Source organism: Tachypleus tridentatus, chromosome 5 (genome assembly GCF_004210375.1).
Source record: "Tachypleus tridentatus isolate NWPU-2018 chromosome 5, ASM421037v1, whole genome shotgun sequence".
Lineage (NCBI taxonomy): Eukaryota > Metazoa > Arthropoda > Merostomata > Xiphosura > Limulidae > Tachypleus > Tachypleus tridentatus.
The window spans coordinates 34,743,169-34,770,084 of NC_134829.1; the positions used below are offsets into that span (position 1 = coordinate 34,743,169).

The 26,916-nt window shown below is 35.6% G+C and overlaps 1 long non-coding RNA gene across 1 annotated transcript; it reads right to left on the bottom strand.

The window, feature by feature from the left end:
• Positions 1 to 10,117: 10,117 nt before the first annotated feature.
• LOC143250264 (uncharacterized) lies at positions 10,118 to 26,685 on the bottom strand. Its single transcript, XR_013028113.1, has 2 exons — positions 26,480 to 26,685; positions 10,118 to 10,575 (listed from the first exon to the last, which is right to left on the bottom strand). It is a non-coding gene; the product is annotated as an uncharacterized LOC143250264 (long non-coding RNA).
• Between the last annotated feature and the right edge of the window lie 231 nt (positions 26,686 to 26,916).

A 26,916-nucleotide genomic window follows, 5' to 3' on the forward strand; every position in this document is an offset into this window, starting at 1 on the left:
ACGGCTTATGTGTTATTAATAACCAGTAATGTTACAGATTAAATTGAAAATTTTGATGTTGACATACAATAAACGTTTGTTGAAAAGAGAAATTATTGTGTATATTAAAAGAACATGTCTGACATGATTCGATTGCAAACACGACTCGCAATGTGTAGATCACGGATTCGAATCCCGCTTTTTCAGTTGTAGGGATATTATAAAATACTGGTCGGCTCTACTGTTCGTTGGTAAAGAGCAGCCCAATAGTTACCAGTTGGTGGTGTTGACTAGTTACCTTCCTTCTAGCCTATCACTTCGAAATTAGAGCCGGCTGACACATAAAGTCCTCGAGAAGCTTTGTGAGAAATTTAATAAACCAAACAATATTTTAAAATTATCCTATATAGATAGTCATTGTGATAAGCCCTTGCCATATTGTTAAAACGCATGTGCATTTTGACCCGACTCACATAAACAGCAGAAAACCCAAAATATAATAGATTTCAATTTATATTGCGTAGAATCCTAGTGTGAACGTGTAGTGAAATATGATTTTAAGCCGGAAGTATTTGTATTTATAATGATGTCAAACACGATTTTTCTATTAAACAGATAGATTGGACGGTGCTAAATTCTTCCATTGGAAAATAAGTTAATAAAAATTCCGTGCGAGGGCGCAACTCATCTCGTCGTAATCTTTTTCTCTAACAATTACAAATTTTATTTGTTTGTTTTTTAGTGCAAAGCTACACGTTGAGTTAATAGTCTTCCCACCGTGGGTATTGACACCGGAATTTTAGTGTTATAAACGTAAGACTTACTGCCATGCCTGCAGGGAAGGGGGATTAGGGGACTATTTGGCCTCCACTTTGGAGAAAACTATACGCTCCCGGAGGGAGACTGTAGAAATAAAGGGGGAAAAAAGGGGGGAAGAAAAAGAAAGAAAAGAAATAACGACAGGAGAAAGAAAATATGGATCGGATAGAGAGATATAAAATATGGATCGGATAGAGAGACAGGAAATATGGATCGGATAGAGAGACAGGAAATGTAGATCGGATAGAGAGACAGGAAATATAGATCGGATAGAGAGAGAGAAATATGGATCGGATAGAGAGACAGGAAAAAATCACCGTCAGAATATGAAGATTAAGATTTGATATGTTTCTAATACGTTGTAATAAAGAGTTCAGTTTTATTTTAATATTTTTGTTTTGTAAAGTTTTAACATCTGTTACATTTGCTATTCCTTTTTGTTATGTTTATGATGTTACAGATGACCCAAGTCATGACTGTGTTGATGACATAGCTCAAAATCAGAAAACATAAAAAACGTTGTTTTTTTATCAGATGTTCACTTGTTTGTTTTTTGAATTTCGTGCAAAGCTTCACGAGGGCTATCTGCGCTAGTTGTCCTTAATTTAGGAGTGTAAGACTGGAGGGAAGGCATCATCATCCACCACCAACTCTTGGGCTACTCTTTTATCAACGAATAATGGGATTGACCGTAACATATGACGCTCCCACGGCTGACCGGGCGAGCGTGTTTGATGTAATGGGGATTCGAGCCCGCAACCCTCAGATTACGAGTCGAGTGCCTTAATCACCTGGCCATGCCGAGCCTTTCATCAGTCTTAGATATACCGGAAAATATGTTTCTTCACTATTTTCAATGAAAGTTAATTATTTTATTTGTGTATACAACACGCTGTTTTATATTTGTTGTGGTTAGTGGTAATTCTGTATTACGTGTGTTTAACACAATTTACTTTAAGTTCCTCTTGTTACAAAACAGTAGTTTGCTATATTTATCCTCATTTTGATTTTGTAAAATATTAGATCAAACCCCAAGTATTTCATAAAAGATATGAAACAACTCCAACTAATATTTGAAACACGAGTGATTATAATAATAAGATATGAAAAACTTACTTAACTCTAATATTACTGATAGGGTCTTATGGACCCAGTCCTCTCTTTAAGTCATTTATCAAAACTATTTACGTACCATTCTATTGATTCAGAACACCATTAGTTATAGCGTACCTAATAATAAATCAATCACACACATGAAATACTGTCAACATTATAGTTAGTCCAACTAATTATTTCTAAGGTTTCCTATGTGTTTTATATAAAAGTTAGAGATTTCACTCATTTGTTTTTTGGAACAGTTCTTTACATTAAGTGTTTAACACGTACAAACATAATGTTTCTAATTCCTAATTTTTACTTGCTTCTCGGATTGCACTTCCCCATCATTCTAATATTTTGAGTTATCCTTGCAGTGGGAGCATCAGAGATAGCTCAATGGGCAGTTTTGAGTTAAAAAGTGAACAGGATCCATGAATGTGTATATATATATATATGTTTGTGTATGCATATATAAATATATATAACAACGTTACATCGGTGTCATCTGTATATATGATTTAATATGCCCTGGCATCTGATGAGTTTGTGGGTAACAGTTGTTTTTAAGAAATTGTGTTATAATTTCAGTTCACCATAGAGTTGGAACTAGGAACAGTCATTTACGTCTATTAAAAAAACAACAACAACAACAGTAGAAACATCCGAATCGTGTTGTTTGTTTGTTTTTTGGAATTTCACACAAAGCTACTCGAGGGCTATCTGTGCTAGCCGTCCCTAATTTAGCAGTGTAAGACTAGAGGGAAGGCAGCTAGTCATCACCACCCACCGCCAACTCTTGGGCTACTCTTTACCAACGAATAGTGGGATTGACCGTCACATTATACACCCCCACGGCTGGGAGGGCGAGCATGTTTAGCGCGACGGGGGCGCGAACCCGCGACCCTCGGATTACGAGTCGCACGCCCTACGCGCTAGGCCATGCCGGGCCCCGAATCGTGAAACAAGGTGTGTTTGTTTAAAAGAAATAATATTAAAACCTTATCACATTATCATACCTGTAATCGTCTAACAATGCTGGAACATAGTAAGTTGGCCTAAGGCTTTTGTTTTTAGGCTTAATGACAAAATATATAATTAATCACTCAGATAAGTAACGACATCTGAACCAAATGTGTGAGACCATAACAAGCGAATAAAAACATCAAATCAAAATTTTATTTCTACGTATGAAGAAATATTCTGAGTTGTATGTTATACTAATTCTAAGCTTTGCAATGATAAATTAAAACCATTTATTTGTAATTCTGATAAAAGCTTTTTTTTACAACATTGAATATCTTAGAAAGGCTATAGCTACAAACAGACTTGAACTGGAATGTTTTCTTATGCCATTATTCAGCCATTGTTCTTCCATATTAATTTTTTATGTTACACTTTATTTTTAAATTACTGAAATCAGGTATTTTACCCAGTATATATTGTTTAAAGGTTAGACCTAAAGCGTTGAAATATAAAACCTACTATTTTACATATTTAAACATTTTTCTTGTACAGAGTGATTAATTTTAAATGTCACTTACTTCTTAAATTGGCTTGTCTTTCGTTAGTCGTAATATTTATGTATAAGTTGAATTCGTAAAGTATGGTTAATACTATGCGCAATTGTAGCATTATCAACATACATGAAAATGTTCAAGTGCATGATATAAGAGATAGGAAGCTTCATAAGTTGTGGAAGAACGCAATTGTACAAAAGAAGTATGTCATTATGAAAAGTATAGGTTGTTTTTAGTTTATTCGACTATTTGTCCAACGCTACGCTACAGAAGAGTTAACAGCAATAGCTGTATCTAATTCTAAACTGATAATTTGGAGGGAAAACAGCTAGTCAGCAGAACCCACCGCCGTCTCTTGGGATATTCTAACTGGATAATGAGATTTGACTGATTCTTGCATTGCACCCTTGACTCTAAAATGTGAGTGATATTTTGCTATAACGGGACGCGAACCTAGAGTTTCCCTGGTTCACAGTTCGGCTCACTCGGCTTCGGTACATATTTAAAACTTTAGTTACCAACAGCATGTTTCCATGGCCAAGCGCGTAAGGCGTGCGACTCGTAATCCGAGGGTTGCGCGTCCGCGTCGCGCTAAACATGCTCGCCTTCTCAGCCGTGGGGGAGTTATAATGTGACGGTCAATCCCACTATTCGTTGGTAAAAGAGTAGCCCAAGAGTTGTCGGTGGGTGGTGATAGACTAGTTGTCTTCCCTCTAGTCTTACACTGCTAAATTAGGGACGGCTAGCGGAGATAGCCCTTGAGTATCTTTGTGCGAAATTCAAAAACAAACAAACATCCTCTCCACAAAAAAAAAAAAAAAAGAAAGTGATAAAAGGGAAAGTGTTCCTTGCACTGATTAATTACTTTCTTTTATAAGAATCGGTCCAACATTTTCCTCTCTGAATCATCTGTTTTGTTAAAAGGATAGAATCAATTCTAACCTGACTCTTTAGAATTTTCTTAGGATTAAAATAGAGAAATATGGTCAATCTATAGTATCATAGTTAGAGTTTGAAAGATTGTAGTACCATGGCTCTACTGTTTTAATTAGTCTAATTTTTGTTTTTTTTTTTTCTTTCTGAAATGTATAAGTTTAGTGATGAGAAGAAAACTTACATTATCTGAAACGGCTTGTTTACTGAGTGACCTAGAATAAAACATTAGTGCCACATGTTCTTCTAAAACCTATATAAATATAGGTTTACTGAGACGAATAAAAGAAAACACAACCAGTAAGCTAATAATTTAAAGATTATCAGTATAAGCAACCTAATATTTTTTTTATCGATTTCTCCTTGGCTGGGATTAGCAATGAGAAATAAAACTGCGTCCCGAAATCGGTCTACTTGAACAACAAATGGGAAATCGAATGACTTTGGATTATATTTCTTGTCGAAAGCTACGACCTCATTGAAAAGAGAAAAAGTAATATAACCTAACTTTTACCGTTTCCTGTGTATGTTTCTTTGTAACGTGTTAGGTTAAATATAACTGATTTGATCATTAAATATGACATGACGATGTTTCTTATCTCCAAACTCTACAAAACTACTTGTTACATGTAAATCTTATGAGTTTCAGTGTAAGGCAGTCATTGCTAAATACATATTATAATTACAAATTTTATGGAAAATTAGTTAGTAATTGTGAATTGCCCAAGATAGAAATAGATTATTTTTGCTGACCTTAGTGCCAACCCGTTATGTATTGCTTAGCATCTTGGGTATCTGTTAGAGATTTCTCCCCAGTGGCACAGCTGTATGTCTGCGAACTCAGACCGCTAGAAACCGGGTTTCGATACCCATGGTGAGCAAAGCACAGGTAGCCCTTTGTGTAGCTTTGTGTTTTATTCCAAACACTCGCTTGGTTAGAAATTAGTCAATAGTTTAACACTCCTACGAAAATTGGGGCCTAATAGGCCCCAGAGCAACTTGAAAGGTTATTAATATTAGGCTAATAATTTTGTATTTAAATGAAATTGCCATTAACTGACCCTATCCCTTTATATTTTAAGGAGCAATAATATTTTGACTTTTCAGTCATTTGCGAAATAATATTTAAAAAAAAAATTTAAACATCCACTAAGGGTATTTTGGGGCCTATTAGGCCCCAGATCAAAAAACATAAAAATGACTTTATTTATTTCCTGAATAATTCTAGAACAGGCCTGGGCAGCCGAAAAAAGCAAATTATAGTAAAAATATATTAATTTTACAACTTCATTTCAAGGGCCTGGCATGGCCAAGCGCGTAAAGCGTGCGACTCGTAATCCGAGGGTCGCGCTAAACATGCTCGCCCTCCCAGCCGTGGGGGCGTATAATGTGACGGTCAATCCCACTATTCGTTGGTAAAAGAGCAGCCTAAGAGTTGGCGGTGGGTGGTGATGACTATCTGCCTTCCCTCTAGTCTTACACTGCTAAATTAGGGACGGCTAGCACAGATAGACCTCGAGTAGCTTTGTGCGAAATTCCAAAACAAACAAACTTCTTTTCAAAAGATGGATATTTAGGATAATAACTCTACTCCAACAATAATTTTAGACGGTCCTAGTTTGCCCACGCCTGTTCTAGAACATTCTAGAAACTTTACAGAAGTATTTAGAATATTCTTGAAGCTTCTAGAATATTCTAGAAGAATCCACAAATCCTATATATATAGGAGCTGAAATCTTCAAACCGTGTCAAAAATGATATCTCTTGATGAAGTTGTACATTTACTGACAAAACCATCCGACGATGAAAGTGAACATGATAATGTCGAAGACTACTCTGAAAGTTGTGATGATGATCCTTCTGAAGCCGAAAATGATGAACAAATCGCGCCGTACCCTTCTGAAAGTGAAGAAAGTAATCAAGAAAATCTTATTACGATGCCAAAGATAAGAATTTTAGTTATTCAACAACACCTTCAAGGATCAACAGGAGAACCGCAGCTCTCAATATATTCAATTGGAACCCAGGCATTACAAGGCAAGCTGCTCCAAGAGTCTCTACACCATTCGAAACATTCAAAATTTTCATTTCTGATAATATGATGGAACAGATCATCCACTCAACAAACACCGTCATGAAAGAACCAATTTTTGAAGAAGACCTCTGGAAATGGATCGCAGCTATTCTTTTCCTTGGAATAAGCAAATCCAAAAATGCATCGATAAACGAAATGTTTTCAACCGAATTCGGTTTGCCATTTTTGCGAAAACTGATTACACAAGACAAATTCAAAAAAATGTGCTCAAAAATCAGATTTGACATCCACTCTCAAGAAATAGAGAAATCAAAGATGCCGCCATCTCTGAGTCTGGAATTTTTCATTGAAAATTGCAAAACAGTTACAACCCAAGTGAATACCTGACAGTGGATGAACAACTATGTAACTTCAAAGGAAGAGTTGGCTTCAGAACATATATTTCGAAAAAGCCAGGCAAATATGGAATAAAGATTTGGTGCCTAACAGATGCAAAGACAAGTTACCTCCTCAACGCTCAAATTTATACTGGAAAGGTTGTAAATACGACAGAAACAAATCAAGGAGAAAGAATAGTCAGAGAACTGAGTCAGCCATTTCTTGGAAAAGGAAGGACAATAACGACAGATAATTTCTTCACAACAATGACACTTGCCAAGTACCTACGAACAAAAAGAACAGGACTTGTTGGAACCATACGGAAATCAAGAACCTTCCTGCCTCCTGAAATAAATGCAAAATCTAGAGAGTTATCACCAAAGTTTTTCTACCATGACGACATCACTCTTCTCAGGCACTCAGACAAACCAGGAAAATATGTGCTACTACTGAGTTCTCAGCATCAGTCTGGTGAAGTGGAAGAGAATGGAAAGCCCAAAATCGTCAACCTTTACAATGCAACGAAGACAGGTGAGATCAACTGGTGAGATATTATACTACAAAGAGGCGATCAAAGCGCTGGTCAGTCTGCATATTCTACAACATTCTAGATCTTGCTGCGTACAATGCTTTCGTTCTATACTCGACAAAACATCCAGAATTTCTTCGTCAACATAAATCAAGAGCCAGAAGAGAATTTATACGGCAATTGGTGCTTGAAATCAAAGAAATTTACTGCAAATATAATGACAAAACAACCTCACGTGAACCGCCTGCAAAGAGGGCAAAAAGAGGGCGATGCCATTTGTGCGGCAGATCAAATGATAGACAGTCGAAAATTGTTTGCTTAAATTGTAAAAAAAAATGTTTGTCGGAGCCATTCTAAAGTTGTTTGTAATGAATGTTGCTAAATCACTGTGTTTCTATTGGAAAAATATATGGGGTCTGATAGGCCCCAAAATCACTTTAGTGGATGTAAATATTTTTTTCGTAGGAGTGTTAACTACAACCAAACTTCGTAACAAAGAATTAGAAAGCTTCGTGTTCTCATGTTCAGAGTATCAGTATCAGAACCACGTATATTTATAGTGACAGAAAGCAAACCTGATAAGACTGAACAAAATATCATGCAGCGACAGTTATTGCTAATACCTCGTTTTGTGTACTATTTTTTAAATCAAGCAAGTGCAATGTTAAAACGGAACAACTGACCTAATCACGTCACGGACATTTCTTTCTACTTTCGCAAGATGAAGTTAGATATTTTGGGGCATAACTGCATTCAATATTAGTCATTTTATATTATATAACTAGGACATGACTACATTTCATATTAGTCGGTTCTTTAATATAATATAACTGAAACATAACTACATTCGATTGTTTAGGGACAACAAAGGATCTTTTGGTACCTCTCGGCTATTTCATCCTCTGAACTAAACTAAAGCTAATAACACAATTTAACACCTTATTTATTTGTTTGGTTTTTGGGGATTATATGTTGAAATATATAAACTGTCTGTTTTGACATCGTTGACGGTCTCTGAACAAAGTTCCAAATGGTGTACTGAAACACGTTAATCGTTCGGGAGTTTTAATTATATTCATTTGTTCCTGTGACCACTCAAGATCTCTGGAAAGGGTATTTTTTATGCTAAAGTATATAATACTGTTTTGTTCGCTTATACTAGTAAAGTAATATCCATATGTAATATTTTGTTGTTGTTGTTCTCATGGTGCCATTTCCGGCATGGGAAGTTCTCTTATTGTGCCCGCCATGGCCAGGTGGTTAGTGGTTTGACTCGTAATTGAGGGTCGCGGGTTCGAATCCCTATCGCACCAAACATCTCACTCTTTCAGCCGTGGGAGCATTATAATGTCACGGTCAAGCACACTATTCGTTGCTAAAAGAATAACCCAAGAGTTGGCGGTGAGTGGTGATGACTAGCTGCCTTCTTTCTAGTCTTACACTGCTAAATTAGGGATAGCTAGCGCAGATAGACTTCGTGTAGCTTTGTGTGAAATTTAAAAAAACAAAATAAACAAACTCATGCCCCTCTTGCGTGGTACCCTACAATTTTAAGGTAGATTTGATGATGTACTTTAAGCTGATTTATTGCTCTCCTTTGTACATGGTAGTCCTAAATAAAGTTGGATTACGATGTCTGAACCTTTTTTTTAATTCTCTGATCTGGTCGTATAACCCAAGTTACAGCGTCATTCAGATTAACAATACCAAATACCAGTGAAGGCTACAAAACTGAGAGTAGATTTATATATATATAGGCTTCTTTGCTTGTTGCACGTGAATGACTACATGTATTCCGTATAAAACATTTTTATTATACTTTTATATACACGAAGTTTGCTTTATAAACCGTATTCGTTATCTTTAATTATGACAGAAGCATCAAAGCTCTAATTTAGGCTCATTTCATTCAAACTTTTAGCCTCGAGAGAAGTCGTAAAGAGCCAACTTTATTTCAAACCCCCTTACTTGTCGATCTTCGAAACTTCTCTTGCTGGTTTGTTTGTCAATGTCCTAGCATATGTATTTATGGGTTTCGTGAGAACGAGTCTTTGAGCTAAATTCCATCTGTCAGGGCGGTCCACAGCAAACATGTAGCAATTGCATTTATAGTATCGCGGACCCCACTAAAATCACCCTGGAAAGTGCAAGGTTCATCGTTCCCCTGTAAATTATAAAGGCAGAAATTTTTGACCGCTAAAGGTAGCTTTTAAGAAGCGAAACGTCAACAACAAATGAAATTATTCGCTTCTCTTTTCCGAGCGTCAAATGAACATTGCGAATTTATCCCGATAATGACGGAATCATTTTGGCTTATAATAACTGGTGCACATATACTTCTGTTTATTTTTACAACTTTTATGACAAATCATCCCATTAAACTGCTGAAGGATTCGTCTGTAGCTTTACAGTTACGTGAAGAGTACACACACACACACAGAGTGCCAAGACCAGTGTACTCGAACTCAAATGAAGCAAAGTTTACGGAGAGGTTGGCAGAATACAGATAGCCCATTGTGTAGCTTTGTGCCCAATTACAAAGAAACAAACAATCAATAATTTAAGAAATTGTTATTAAAAATCACAAGCTGAGTTACTTAAGTTTCTTGACTAATTTTGATTAATAATATTGTTGACTACTTTAAAACTATATGCAATATATGGTAAAATAGATGAGTTTCATAATTATTTATTTTTTTGTGCTAGACTTAGGCTTAGTGTAAAATTGAACTGAAAGGTCTAATTAAGAAAATATTTCGACTAGATCACTTCTGAATGTAAACTGACTGAGTTTAAGCCTAGGAATAACTGGAATGAACACAAAGTGTATTACATTAGAAAAACAGTCTTTATTAATTCAAGAGATAAAACACAGATGTCCATTTCGCACCAAATCAGGATCAAGTCAGAAACACAGATGTTCATTTCGCACCAAATCAGGATCAAGTCAGATTCAGTAGGGAATTGGAGTGAAACTTGGGTAGAAGTAACCAAGTGACAGGTTTACGCTTAGACAAAACTTCATATTTATCTGACGTTACTCTGTTACCACATGACTAGTAATTCTCATTCCATATTCGTAGGTTCGCGATTTCTAGATACTTCCTGTACGACCAAGAAGGGACATCGCCCTTGTCTTACACAAGGGCATACGTAGAATTGTTCTCTGCAGGTGGTAACAGGTATCATCGGGTTAACTTTTAGAATGACAAAAAAAAAGGTACCTTAAACGAAGAATGGTCCAATGGTTTTCTTAACCTCGTGCTATGTGAAAATCTGCACGTATTCTAAACAAAAAAATGATAAAAAAACAATATTAGATTCCTAAACAACAAACAGAGACGTAGCTAGGCATATACATGTATATTTGTTCACGCCTAACATTTAAAATTCAAGGTTCGAATGTTGTTCTTTGACACGAAGTCTTAATCTTTGTTGTATCAGAAAAATTTTAAAATGTCAGTGATAAAAACGTAAATATGTTGAAACATGTCGCTTGTATAGTTAACATTTCACGGGTTGTATATGCGGAAAATGTCATCAAAATGTGTGATTAAATTTCAAAATTTTCCTGCGCCTCACTCCAGTACGTAACTCATGTTTCTGCCTAGCTACGCCCCTGATAAACATAGTTAACAGTGAAACAGTCGTCCCACCATCTGTCTTCAATAATAATAAAAATACTGTCGCAAGCTATATTTTTAATGTTGTAATTTAGATTATTTTAGAGGGCGTATCAAGTTATAGAATATTCGGGAATGTAAATGAACGAGAGTCTTTAAATAATATCTACAACAACGATTAATTATGAGCATTTAACTGATCATGTAAACTTGTAGTGAAACATCTGACAGATAGCTTGTAAATTGATGAGTCAGATCTTAGATTCGTTTCAGGTACTGCACGTACTGAGCTAAATTAATCCATATGTTAGTGTAGTGCAACAAATTTCAATGTGTAAGTGAAATTTTAAGAAGGAAATACAAGTAATTTTTTAATTTTAACGTGGACTAGCCGTTTAGTTATTTTCACTAGATAATTTAAGGGAACTCGCCAACGAAAGAACAAAGTTACAACAGAATATATTATTTTAATATTTCACGTAAATCTACATAGTCGTTATATGCGTAACCCTCCCCTAGGTTTCAGCTGACAGGCAAAAGAAAAGGCAACTGGCCAACAGTCACCACCAGCTCTTGTCTGACGAAGTAATGGAATTTGAATGTCATTTTTATAGTATCCAAGGTCCCAAAGTAGAAAGCGCGTTTATGCGGCAACAGGACTCGAACTATGAATTCAAGGATTCACAGAACGGACTATAAATACAGCAAAATTTATTAAGATAAATTATTATTATATTTTGAAACTGGTGACAGTCTCATTTTAAAACACTGTGTGTCATTAAACGTTTGCTTTTCGTTAAACATCATTATTGTTCATTAAGCTGGTTATACTTGCTTGTTTGAAGTTAAACACAAAGCAACTCAATGGGCTATTTGTACTCTGCCCACCACAGGTGTCGAAACCCGGGTTCTAGCATTGCAAATCCGAAGACATACCGCTGTTCCATTAAGGAAAAGAGTGGATATAAGAATGAAGAAAATAGTTGCTTTTTAGTGTAGCTTTTTATTAAAACTACTGATGCTAGAACCTGTCAAACTGTTTAATCTTCTGGGAAATGTTTTACATCAAAATGAGTCGGATATATTTTTATAAGTGAAAGCTATCTGCTGTGTCCATCGACGAAAATCCAACCCCTAATTTAGCTTTGCAAATCTGTACACTTTCCATTATCCCTCGTCGTCCGGCATGGCCAGGTGGTTAAGGCGTTCGACTCGTAATCTGAGGGTCGCGGGTTCGAATCCCCGTTGCACAAAACATGTTCGCCCTTTCAGCCGTGGGAGCATTATAAGGTTACGGTCAATCCCACTATTCACTGGTAAAAGAGTATCCCAAGAGTTGGCGGTGGGTGGTGATGAATAACTGCCTTTCCTCTAGTCTTGCACTGCTAAATTAGGGACGGCTAGCGCAGATAACCCTCGTGTAGCTTTGCGCGAAGTTCAAAAACAAACCATTGCCATTCTGGTGAAATTTATAAAAAGTGAATATTAATTTTACTCTTGATAACTCCAACCCGTTCTAGAAAAATCACTGTTGTTTATTTAGAGAAACGTAAAAGTCATCGTTACACATCATATACGAAAAAATAAAAGAGTAGTGAGGCTACTTGGTAGAACCTTGCAATTTCCTACGTCTGTTTCCGCTCGTCACCACAAATCATTGTTGTTTATTTGGGATTATTCTTGTCATATAATCTATTAGCTTATTATTATTTTTAAGCATAAAACTTCACCATAAGCTATCTTTACTATACCGTAAGAGGGACTTAGCCCCGAATTTTAGCATTACAAAACCCCGGTTTTCTGCTGAACTTTGTGTTTATTTTAATTAATAAAATAAACACAACAAAGAGAACTACGTGAATTACGACAAACAATTTTGATCTTAGAAATATCTCTTTACGCTTGTAACTTCAACACTGGGTTCATTGTTAGATTAATTTGCGAAAAAGTTTCACTCACACTGAAAAATGTTTTAATTCACAGAAGAAAATAAAAAAAAAGTTTTCAAATTATGATTCATTAAAACTAACCTGCTATCTTTTTAAAACTGCATTACCTATGTAGGAAAATATCGATAACAGCGTATGATACCACAAAATATCCATATATCCTTCCACACACACACACTTTGAGAGGTGGTTGCTTTATAAAAGCGACAGTCAATCCTTCAACGTGGAAGGTAGGGTACTGCTGATTGGATGCCTTGATACTAATCAGTAGGTGAAAATTAGGAACTTTCCCATAAACGCAAATATTATTTGTTCTTATAAACAGCAGTACGGAAATGTGAACGCACTTGGTGGCGTTACTTACTTTCGATTTGCTATACTGGATCAGGTCTTAATAAATTTCAGTAAACTGTAAAACAAAACTGATTATAATCAGTTCAGAAACAAAGTTTTACATTTCTTATTCGACACTTGGTAACATTAAATGTTACCTCATACACTATAATTATATTTAAATAGGCCGTTGTTTATTTCGATCGAAAAATCGATTTTAATACATAATGGTCATTCGTGATACTTTTTAACCCAGCCATCTGTAATTGAACACATTTGCTTTCACACAGCAGTAGTATTAAAGTACACATTTCACGTATCACAAGGTAATAATGACACTTAAATTGTAGGTTTGTATTCTTACGTACTCTCCGTATTATTGTTAAATATATATGTTAAATGTAACATTCTCCTAATCCATAGGCCACTTGCGCTAGAATGGTAGAGAACTATGCTAATAATTCCCCTCCCCTCATACCAGAAAGGCTCATAAAGGTTGGACATTGTTTAATACTTTTAAAACTTTAATAAACAGGTGCCTGTATTGTTAATCATCAAACAGAAATTACGTTTTATGTGATATGAAGAACACGCAAGTCTAAATAGTCATATGGCTGTTTAAAAGTACCAAAAGTATATAAAAAGGGAAAACAGAAGCGCTGATGTAAAACAACATACAACAAATTATGGGGAAATATTTTTTATCCTCTTCAAACACATATTTAATTTTATAATGCTTTGGCAAAGACTTCTTTACTTAGTGCACAAAAATGATACAAATAAAACTAGAAAAGTATTTCTTCGTTACTTTAATCATGGAACAGGATGTTAGACACGCCCACATTGTGAGGTTGTACAGAGAATATTTTATTACATCATATCCATTCCTACCTTGTTTCATCATTTTTTGGTGCATTCATTCGCGCACGTTAAATATTTTAAACATATTTTCCCACTTCATCATGCACTTTTTTCATAGAAGGTGACATAAATTTATGTGTCATTCTTTTTATTATGTAGATATCCTGGATGTATATCAGGGTGTGCATCATTATATTACGTTACACATTAAATGCTTCTTGAATGCAAACTTGATTTAGCTTACAATACTTGTTATAAATTTCTTGCACAACAGCTAAGTTTGTCTTCTTAGACAGCGAGGCTTCTCTCAAGGCTCACCCTACGTTGGCATATCCCACACTATTTACAGTTTCCAGATCCTGTTTGTTTGCTTTTGAATTTCGCACAAAGCTACTCGAGGGCTATCTGTGCTAGCCGTCCCTATTTTAGCAGTGTAAGACTAGAGGGAAGCCAGCTAGTATCACCACCCACCGCCAACTCTTGGGCTACTCTTTTACCAACGAACAGTGGGATTGACCGCATCATTATAACGCCCCCACGGCTGAAAGAGCGAGCATGTTTGGCGCGACGGGGATGCGAACCCGCGACCCTCAGATTACGAGACGTACTCCTTAACATCCTTGGCCATGCCGAGCCCCGGATCCTGTCACATAGTTCTTTCGATCTAGAAGACTACACCTCAGTACACGGAGGTAGCGAGAAAATGTATTGTGTTCCTCCCATTCTTACTATTAGTATTATCATACTTATGATATATAATGTTATATATATATACATCTGTATATATCTAACAAATTATATTGTAAACGTATTTTAACAATAATCCTAATTGCATGCTTTGGCATTTACTGACTCAGTAGCTAATGAATAAATATTACTTGATTACAAATAATAACAATAATATGGTTTATCATAGGAAGAATAGTTTTCAAAAGTATATGACAAAAATAAGCCGATGTTGCAAGAAACGACACTTCCGATTACTAGAATGTATACTTATTGTTTGTTTGTTTTTGTTTGATGTAGACAACATCATGCTAGTTGATCAACTCATTTACTCAACAAGTGTGTTAAGGTGTGCGACTCGTAATCTGAGGGTCGCGGGTTCGCATCCCCGTCGAGCCAAACATTTTCGCCCTCCCAGCCGTGGGGGTGTTATAATCTCACGGCCAATCCCACTATTCGTTGGTAAAAGAGTAGCCCAAGAGTTGGCGGTGGGTGGTGATGACTAGCTGCCTTCCCTCTAGTCTTACACTGCTAAGTTAGAGATGGCTAGCGCAGATAGCCCTCGAGTAGCTTTGTGCAAAATTCAAAAACAAACATTTACTCAACAACTTAATATTTTCACACACGCCAAATCCAGAAAATAAATCAAATTATATTTATTGGCGTTTTTTCGTGCAGATCTTTACCAGTAACTTCATCACCATGAAGTAACACGACAATCTGATTTGCATTTCTCCACATTTTAATACTGTATTTAATATGATGAAGATATGAGAGTCAGATGTATCATCAGAGCCTATAAATACTAAGACAATGAACATATCAGACCACCTACAACCAGTTATTCGTATACAGGCTATCTGTCCTTAATTTTGAACTGACAGTTTATAAAGAAGATAACTAGGCAACGTAATTCTCTGCCAACTCTTGGGCTGCTCCAATTAAAACAAAATTTGACCATAACTATTATAATACACCCATGACTCCAAAAGCGCGAGGAACGATTCTGCATCAGTGGGTTGCGAGCCATGAGCCTTTGGGTTCACAGTCTGGTACATTAACCACTGGGTCACGCCAGGTCAGAAGTTAACAGTCAATCTTGTTAAAGTTTCTAGCAAAAGAGATACGTTCACATTGAATTTTACTACATATTTTGTAAAAGCAGGTTAATGTTTGAGTTGACGATTAACGTTCTGTTTCAAGGCATCAGTTTAACCATGTGATATAGAAACATATCACAATTTTTTCTTTCTATAGTATTAATATTTATTCTTCATTTATTCCTTGTTCTTAATATTTACAGTTTTTCATACAACACGTTGTCAAAAAAAAAAAAAAAAGCCATTAAGTCGGTCTTGTTTCAAACTAACTACTTTTGTTATTGTTAAAGTTAGATGTATCCTGTTACCACCAACATAGCTACATGCAACCTTGTTTCAGGATGTCGAGAGCAATGACCTTCACTAGTCGTATAGTTAATACCTACAGATCACGACCCTATCTATGTAGAATAAGGATAACCATTAAGTGTAGTAGTACAGTTATACTAGGTAAATGTTTCAAGTAGAAATCTCTTATTTATTTATTACGATTTATAGTCTCGTCAAAGATTGACCTTGACTGTGTGAAGAAGCGACAGTCCATTGTAAGCAAATACACACAAGTATTAGGGCATTTTGGTGCCATGACCAGAGAATATTGGTAATTGTGAAATTTGCTGATGTATGACCCTCTCGCGTCTTCATCAAATTAAATGTAGAATTAAAAATCCGTGATGACGAGAAAACCAAATTGTAGAGCAAATTATATATGTGAAAACGGTTGGTATGAGTAGAGAAAACACTATATAGAGGAGCGAACAACGTTTCGACCTTCTTCGGTCATCTTCAGGTTCACAAAGAAAGAAAGGGTTACTGATCGATAGCTGACCACAAGTTTGAAGAAACCAAATAAATACAGCCATAAAACTATGCTCACCAGATAAAATTAACGACGAATTAGACAAAATAAAACAATACTTCATCAACATCAACAAGTTTCCTCCACAAACCGTAGTAAACATTATGCGCACACACCTAGACAGAAAGCAAAATCAACTAACAAAGGTAAATTTATCTCACGAATCAAAAAATCACGAAACCATATACTGCTTTATACCATATATTCCCAACATTAGCAGAAAAATAACCAACATTTGGCAAAAACTAGTGACAAAATATGACATTCCAGTTAATACAAAATTTATTCAAAAACCAGGCATAAAACTAAGGTTTATACTATGTAAAAACTACACTGAAAAACATCACACCAACATTATTTATAAAATGCAATGTGATAACTGCCACGACTTCTATATTGAAGAAACAAGTAGAAAAATGGAAAACAGATCTAAAGAACACAAAAAGTCACCTTCACAAGTTTTCGAACACTGCAAATCAAATAAACACAGAATAACCATATAAAACACCCAAATACTAAATAAATAAACAAACATAAACAAACGCAAAATTAAAGAAGCCTTACTTATACAACAACTTAAAACCAAAATAAACTAATACCAAGGAACACCTTTATACTTATATTAATAAATAAATCTCACATCTAAGCACGCCCTCTACATTCCTACACTCAATTACAAAACCGCCTTCACACATGTGGTCAGCTACCGGTCAGTAACCCTTTATTTTTTATGTGAACCTGACGATGACCGAAGAAGGTCGAAACGTTGTTCACTTCGCTACATAGTGCTTTCTCTATTCATATCAGCCGTTTTTACATATATAAATGTAAAATTAAAATGTGGAGAAATGCAAATCAGATTGTCGTGTTACTTCATGGTGATGAAGTTACTGATAAAGAACTGCATGAAAAACACCAATAAATATAATTTAATGTGTACCACTCTTAATTTGAAACTCTTTAGTTGAAATGTCTAAAACACTTCCTTGTTTTAAAATATTCTCTACAAAAAAGGACACCTATAACAAGAGTCAGTTGCTGAAGAGATATTGTCGCAAGAGAGAGCATGATTGACTGGAAGAAATTCTTCCCTAGATGCAATTTCGCTGCAGGCCATGACTCAGAATGAACTGTCAATGTCTGGTGCACCCAAATAATCACTTAATAGTATATTACCAATAAGATTTAACTTCTGTGCGAGGCAACAAGACCTGAGGGTTTCCATGGTATTATGGTATTTTGTATGTCTGAGATCAGAGTACAGCTAAGGATTTGGTTGCACAACCATTAGGGAATAGGACTAGAGGCACCATTGATTTCCATAGGACAAATAAAGTCCTTTAACCAGTATGTGAGATGGTGGGTACCAACTGGAATTGTGTGTATAGGGAAGTTTAGAGTCTGATTGAAGTCAGAAGTGAGATGTTTGTGCACTTCATTGCTTTGTCCCCAACATTCAGGAGTCCAACTCCTATAGCAGCAAATCTGGTTCTTTGAATGCTTTTACCAGTCAAAGCAGGCAATGTCTCAAATCTCATAATTAGGTGGTGAGCAAGAGATAAGTAAGGTGGCTGTTTGGTTACATTCACAAATCTCCATGAGAAGTAAAAACTTATACAATGTTTAAAGGTTTGACAAAGAAGGACCTGGACTAGTTCGTAAAATACTTTAGGCAGGTGACTGTTCGAAACAACCAGACTCTTGAACAGCCAGTTAAATGCATCGTGTTAAATATGTATGTTCTAGCTTTAGACTTGATTGAGCACTTGGATAAGAAACAATACCAGGCTGTTCTAATGGTTCAGCCCAGTGGATAACAAATTAGTTCATCAATTTGAGTTCAAGTCTTGGAAGTGGGAGCTTAAAGAAATGTTTAACGTTGTGATGATGATAATATCTTCTGCTTACATTGAAAAGCTTGACCTGTGATGGCCTCAGCATATCATAAAAATATGTTTAGTTACGACAAGTGAGAGAATATGACACTACGTGGGTTTTTGTCTTAATGAGATCCAAAGTAGTTCAAATCACTCATAGGAATGGAAAAAGTCTGTAGCAACAGCTGCAGTTAGTTTAAGCCCGATAAACTATCTTCACATACTTTTGTGTGATATCAAAGTTGAAATCAGCTGCGGATCAACTAACAACAACGTTTGCACATTAGAGCTGCAGTGCACTCACAATGGTTTTAAATGAACAGGTAGGACTATTGTGTGTCTTCTATGGAATACATTTTGTAACATACACTAGTACCTCCATACAGGCACCATCGTAGTTGCGAGGAGTGATGCACATACTATGCGTTTAGAATGGGATTACCCTCAGGTGAACTGCCTCTAGCTTGTCAAGCAGCAATGCAGAAATGACTATCAGCTTCAACCAGTGAAGCGGCAAATTTTCTGGAGCAAACAGCAAGTAATCAGAACTGTAGTTCTGGGAAACTAAAGGAGCATCCCAACTCATATCTGATCACTGACTAAGAAGTATGCAATGAAAATTCTGCACGAAAAAGTGTGGTGGGCAGTACAACTCTTCTGAGGTAAGGTGAGTTTTGATATTTACCTGTTGGTATATAATACTGAAAGAAAGGAATCCTCGTATACACTGGAGTAGCCAAAAAACTGTTAGATTTCGTGGTATATCAAGCACTCTGAATAAAGTCAACATTTAAGCCAACCAATATTAATTTTTCCTCTGTTGAATGGATAGAAACTATACATAAAGGAATAGGTCTTGCTCCAACTATGTAATGGGGTTCACTTAGGGGAAAAATGTAGCTGTTACTGAGTTTGCTTTTGAAAGGGATATGCTGCAACTTATAAGACAGTTTCCTTTGTGTAACATATGGAATGATGTTTCACAGCAAGGACATCCAGTGTTGGCTTGAATAATCCAAGAAACCGTGGTTTGAATGAGAGTATGTGGGAAAGGAAATTACTGTGCCACTACATACACAGTTAGTGTTCTGAGGTTTACTGTGAGCAATATCTAGTGTTTAAGTCCCACATAGCATGGTAAACACACATGTAATAAGCTATTTCATATCCAGGATGTAGGCAGCATTAATTTGAGCAGTTGTCTTCACAAGATTAAATGAAGCTCAAGCAATGCTCTACAGTTGTTAGTGGTCAACTGTCCAGCTGCAAGCTTGAATGGTCATTCACAAATTAGACAAAGTGGACGTAACCAGTACTAGCTAACAATTACTGCGCCTTGATTGCACCACATACAACAGCAGGTACTTCAATATTTTACATCTGACATTTTGTCCTCTCATAGAGAACAAGTGTAAGTATTATAAGTATGTGTAATAAAATTGAATATTATGCGTATTGAGTTTTTTGTGTGTTTTTTTTACTCCTTCACTTCATGCATAATACAAGGGTCGGCTCCCTAAAGACACCAATTGTATAGTGTACGAAGCATTGAGTATCTACATGTTACAATCATCTGATGTTCATCTATTATTGGCTGGTAATTCCCGTTTCACCCTCTACTTAAACTTTTTAAAGGAACACCAGCTATTGTAAAAAAAACCAACTAATTTCAAGAGATGGTGATAACGTCATTTACGGTGAAGGTATGATTCTTTTTAACTTACGTAAAATATAGAAAAAATAAATCGAATTTTCAATAACCCTACAACCTTCACAATACTTTATTTGATATTCCACAGTAGGTTCACGTGCAATATATCAATATTGCAATATATTCGTAGGCTGGAAAGTGAATAATAACAATAATAATAATACGAAATACAAACAATCAATTTTGAGCTCTCTCTCTCGGTGTTTGGGTAAGAGATGTTCATACCCTGGAGGGTCAGGCTCTCTTTGACCTCTTCCTCCTCCCCGTACTTATGGTCTTGCCGTATTGGAATTTGTAATTGTTGAACTGAATATTATTCTGATCCTTTTCAGAGCAATGTCCATGTATTGTGGTACATATATAGTTGTTATTTTACTCTATCAGCAGAATGTCAAGTTTGTTGGTGACACTTTTTTCTTTTTCTTAATTAATTTTTATTATTTTTAGCTATTTATTTTTTTATGTTTAAAATATAAATTGACTGGGGAAAGATATTTAGGACTAACTTCATCGTGTATGAGATACCTATCTGGTTCGCATAATAATTCGTTTTTCATCCAATTTTTGTCGAAGTACATTATTGTACTATGTAGGAGTCTATGTGATACAATTGGTATGTTCGAATATTTGTGTATGAATTGAGATAATATAGTTCTTGGAACTCTGTCTGCTGTTGTGAAGAGTGTGTTTTGGATTGTCTAGAGTTTGGTTTTAATTATTTTATTGCTTACAGTTATCCATGCTGGAGCTGCATAATCTATGACTGGTCTAATATATGTTTTATAGTTTTTTAGTATGTTGTCTGTAGATGCTCCACTGTTTTTGCCAGTTAGACTTCTAGCATAGTTAGTTCTTCACCAGACTTTGTTTTAATTTCGTTGAGATGATTAATCCAAGCTAATTTTGAATCATAGGTTAGACCTAAAAATTTTGCCGATGGGGCAACCTGAAGTAGTGTGCCATTCATATATAATTCTAGCTGTTGTTTTTTGTGTTTTGTCAATTTTGTAATAACTACGAGTTGAATTTTGAGCTGAGTTTTTTTCTTTGCAAGTCTAACACGTGCGCTTTTCATGTAATTTTTTTTATAAGCAGTCAACAGTAAAGGTTTTAAAATTCAAGTATTGTTTGAACTGAATCTTTTCTGTTTGAGGTACTTTTTACCCAAATGTTCTATTAGAGTTTTGTACAGTTTCTTGCAGTCCTTATTTTAGTTGCTTTTGGTGATAATAAATAAAGAACAGATAAGAAAATAAGTATTTAATTAGTCTTTTTTTTTCATCTATCTATGGCATTTAACCTTAAAATGAATGGCTTTACTGTACTAAATATTTTTTATTGAATTAAATAATACAAAGAACATACAATAACAATATGCACGTAGCAGATAATGTCTCTTAACCATTACAGTTCTTCTGGTTTACTAACTATGCAACAAGTGCTGTTAAAACTTCACCTATGCTCGTCGATACGTTTCCCGCGGGAATCAAGTTCGAACTGAAAGTGAAACTGACAATTCTCTTTAAATAAAACAAAGTAATATAATAGGTCAGTCAATAGAATAAAACTTTCACTTTCTATTGGTTCTAATTAATATGGAATTGAAAGTCAGAGAACTACTGACAATTTCCAAAAGAACGGATGGTGGTCGTGGTTGTTTATTTCATGGATCTATAATTAATTTCTGCTACTTCTTATCTTTTATCGAGATTTACATCTTAAAACCCCGGAAAGAACAGATTCATTAACCTCTTCCTCCATCCTGTAGGTTCGTACCTTTTGAATGTATTTAAAAATGCTACATGAGAACCAGAGTAAACCGCACTTATTCTGGCCCCTCTCAGAGTTGTGTCCATGTATCACTCATGGATACATCTGTGCGTAGATACAACTTCATTTGTGCTCGGTTGTACAGTGTCTTCACGAACAGTTCCATAATATCTCACTCTTTCTCTAATTATAGTCTTTAGAATATTAATGTAAATACCCTAACACTGTTGTTAACTTAAATGTTATATTAATGTGGGTTTTTCTACAGTCTTATGTGACCTGGTTAATTCTTCATTTCTTAGAGCTTTCGAGCTTTCTCTGTGTTGGTATTTGGGTAATTGTGTGGAATACCCTGAAGAATCAGGTGCACTAGACCTCTTCCTCCAATATTTCTTAAATTGTTTTGTTTGTTTGTATTTTGAATTTCGCGCAAAGCTATACGAAGACTATCTGCACCAGCCGTCCCTAATTTCGAAGTGTAAGACTAGAGGAAAGGCAGCTAGTCATCACCCCCACCGCCAACTCTTGGGCTACTCTTTTACCAACGAATAGTGGGATTGACTGTCACATTATAACGCCCCCACGGCTGAAAGGGCGAGCATGTTTGGAGTGACGGGGATTCGAACCCGCGACCCTCAGATTACAAGTCGAACGCCTTAACCCACCTGACCATGCCGGGCCATTTATTTCTTAGAAATATGTTGACTGGATAAAGTTGTTTAGATCTATTTACATCGTGTATATACAAACAGTCGATTTCACGTAATAAATCATTGTTATGCCAATCTTTAATAAAGTAATTTGGGTGTTATGCAAGAGTCTATCAGCTATAGTTTGGATGTTAGTATAATAATGAAGGAAATTTGACGATGTGCTTCGTGGTACTTTGTAGATTGCTGTTGAAAGTGAATTTTGTATTGCTTGTAATTTTATTAGATGTTTCGATGCTATATTGATCCACGCCGGGCTCATATGAATATTCAATGACTGGCCCTATTTATGTTTGGTATATTTTAACTACGTTGTGTGGTACGGTACCGAGATATTTGCCTGTTAGACTTCTTGCATAATTTGTTGCTGCTGCTATAGATTGTGTTGGGGCATCCTTCCAAACCGCAACATCGTCCGCGAACTGGGAGGAAAATACCGAATTTCACATGAATGATGTATAAAATAGTGCTAACCACCCCTCCTTGGAGAACGCCAACCTCTGGAGTAAATGATTCGGAGTAGTTTCCCCTAACATTTATTTGACATTTTCTATTATCCAAAGAGTTGGATAACTAGCGAATAATTCCTATTGGTAGGTCCATTTCATATATTTCAAACCTTAGACCATTGTGCCAAGCTTTGTCGAATGCTTTCTCGACGTCCATAAAACATGTAACAGTGGACTCTTTTTGTTGAACCTATCAATAATTGATTCTGTGAGCCTGATCAGATTGTCAGTTGTTTGTCTAAATTTACGAAACCAATTTTGGGATTCTGGTAATTTTGAGGTAGCTTTTAGATAATTTGACAGTCTATTTCCAATTATGTTTTCCAGGATTTTCTCCATGCAGCTGGTCAGACTCATAGTGTGGTAGTTGTTTGGTCTATTTTATGGTTTTCATTCTTTTTTGGAACATTAGTAACGTTGCTTGTTTCCAAGAAACCGGGATGTATCCAGAGTTTGAAAGAGAGACTAAATAGTGCTGTTAAGTGTTCATACAATCTCTGAGTGCCTTTTTTGAGTAGTATGGTTCGTATTTCATCTGGTCCGCGTGCTTTTTTTTTTAGAGGAGATAATTATTTTAATCACTTCTGCCACGTAATTTGGTATGCGATCTGATTTTGCTTGCCAACAGTGTTTATTAATGCATAGAACATGCCCGCCGGAAAGCTGGAAGTGCACATAGTTTTGTTTGATAAAATTATTAACTTTGATAACAAAATATCTATTCAGTTTAGGTTCGTGGTGCGTCTTTAAAATGTTTTGAATAGTTCTGCTTTGTCTGAGCTAGTGTATGCCGTGATATTTTGTGTTTCAAGAGGTGAGGGCCCGGCATGGCCAGATGGTTAAGGCGCTTGACTCGTAATCCGAGGGTCGTGGGTTCGAATCCCCGTCACACCAAACGTGCTCGCCATTCCAGCCATGGGGGCGTTATAATGTGACGGTTAATCCCACTATTCGTTGACGGTGGGTGGTGATGACTAGCTGCCTTCTCTCTTGTCTTACACAACTAAATTAGGGCGGCTAGCGCAGATGACCTTGGTGCAACTTTGCGCGAAATTCAAAACATACAAACAAGAGGTGAGTAATTACTGTTTCAGTTTTCTGTGTTTTTGAATCGCTTTAAGTGTGCCCCAAACTGTTGTGGACCTGTTTTCTCGTTTAATTGGGAGCAAAAGTGGTTCCAACTACCCTGTTTTAGTTCTTTGATTTTTTTTTATTTTTACTTCGTATGGTATTTATTTAAGTTATAGATAAGGTCTCTGTTTTGTATGTGTCGTTCTTTTATCAAATTAATGATTTCAGCGTGTGGTTTCCATATATGTGGTGTTTTTGCTTGTTTCAGTATTATTTGTTTTGCTGTTGTGATGAGGCTCTCAGAGATTATTTAACAATAGCCATTTATGTCTGATGCGTTCACGAGTGTTTTTGATATTTTTGGTAGTTTGTTGTTTAAGATTGATTGGTATTCGAGTCAGTTTGCTTTGTTGTAATTAAATTATTCAGTTTGTACTGATTTATTATTATGGAGGGTGAGATTGAAGGTGCTCCAAATAGAAAGGCGATTGCTGTCGACACCTTTTCCTAAATGGATGTTAACGAATTTTCAACTGATATTGTACGAACACAGGCAGAGACCCAGAATATCATTGGTACCACGTGCGTGTAAAATATGTATCGGTGTTGCGTTATTTAATAATACCGTAATAGTGTTTAATAAATAATTACTTAATGTTCTAACATTGAGATTAGCTAAGTCACAGTTAAATTAAGTGTGTTTACTGTTAAAATCTTCTATTATTATGCTATTTGCATTATGATTATTTACGTTATTTTACAGAACTGTATCAATGTTTTTATTTGGCGAGCAGTATATTCCTGTTTCCGCAACTGTAGTTCCATCTTAGATTAGAACATTACTGTTATACATTCATTTGGAGAGGTGACAGACACCTCCTTCGGGCACCAAAGTTCAAATTTACGTAATAGTAATATACCTCTATTTTGGTCTCCGTTCTTTGCTGTATTTTTTGTTATTACGGAACAACTATTTCAGTGGAAATCCATTATTGTTATGTAAACATGTTTCACTTATACATATACACGTATCTGATTTAACTATGTTAGTAATGTCTTTAATCTCATGTTTCTTGGAAGCAAGTGCACATTGGATGTTGATATGAAATACTATGAATTTTAAGCTACAAGGTAGCCAGTGATTGATTGTATTATTTGCGGTAGGTGTAGTGTTATGCATTTTTTGGCTATGGTTATTAATAGTTCAATGCAGTATTTTGTTTGTATCTGTTTCGAGAATTCTATGACGAAGTCTGTATAGATGTTTTAAATAATGCTCATAAATACTTGGGTTTTTCCGTTTCTGTAATCAAATAAAATTGGTTTGGTTTGTTTTTGAATTTTGCGCAAAGCTACACAAGGACTATATGCGTTAGCTGTTTCTACTTTAGTAGCGAAAGACTAGATGAAAGGAGGCAGTTAGTCATTAGCACCCACCGTCAACCCTTCGGCTACTTACTAGTTTACCAACAAATAGTATGTTTTGACCGTCACAATATGGTGCCCCCAAGGCTGAAAGGGTATATTTGGTGGAAGCCAAGCGACCAAAATCAACTGGTCATGCCAGATCCAAATATAATTGAAAGCTATGAAAATTATACTATGTCTTATGATTGACAATATTATAAGCAGTTGGAAGTAGTAAATAAATTAGTGAAAAAGAGAGCAAATGTCACAACTCTCGCGTTAGGAGAAATTATTTTTTAAATATTACCTTTATGAAAAAAACTTTATAAACCTATATACAATTAAATATCTATTATTAGCTACATTTATTGGTACATCATTAAATGAAAGCATTTTAGTTAAATTCTCAATGTAACTCGCTAAAACCTCGCGACATGTACAGAAACAGACGAGAGAGTTAATGTAATTTTTCTACATTTTTGTTTAAGGGTTTGTCTCAATTAACTTTTTTGTCAGAGAGTTCACTTTACTGTATTTCGTGGTTTAAAAGAACTTGTCGAATTTGTGTACTGTACTTTCTTTACTCAAGTCACCGTGAGATTACGCGTTAAAAAAGTCTAGTGTGTTGAATTTTAGATCTTTGTTAAATGGTTCCCTGGTGAAACAACAGAAATTTCATACTTACCACGCTAAAATCCGAGGGTTTGATTCCCCATGGTGGACAGACCAAAGCTAACCTATTTGTAACTTTGCACGAGACTACAATACGTAAATTTATCAAGTTTTTCAGGTATGGATTGTGTACGGTTAGGAAATTTTCTTACGAGATGTATATCATTATTCTTAGTGTTTGTAAATCTTAATGCCTTAAATAAATATATTTCAGCATCGTATTTCTTAGTAATTTTTATTACGTCACGCTTTTAATGCTAATCATTGTAAAATATCATTGGTATAATATAAATTATATGGTCGATAGAGGGCGCTATTCATGATTTTACTCTTGGTTAAAATTTTATTTCTATTTATACAGTACGTTTCATTAGTGAAGAATTTGGTTGTTATGATTAAAGAAGTCGTTTTGTTAAAGTTGTGCTTTTTTTTTTGTTAAAGTGTTTTGTA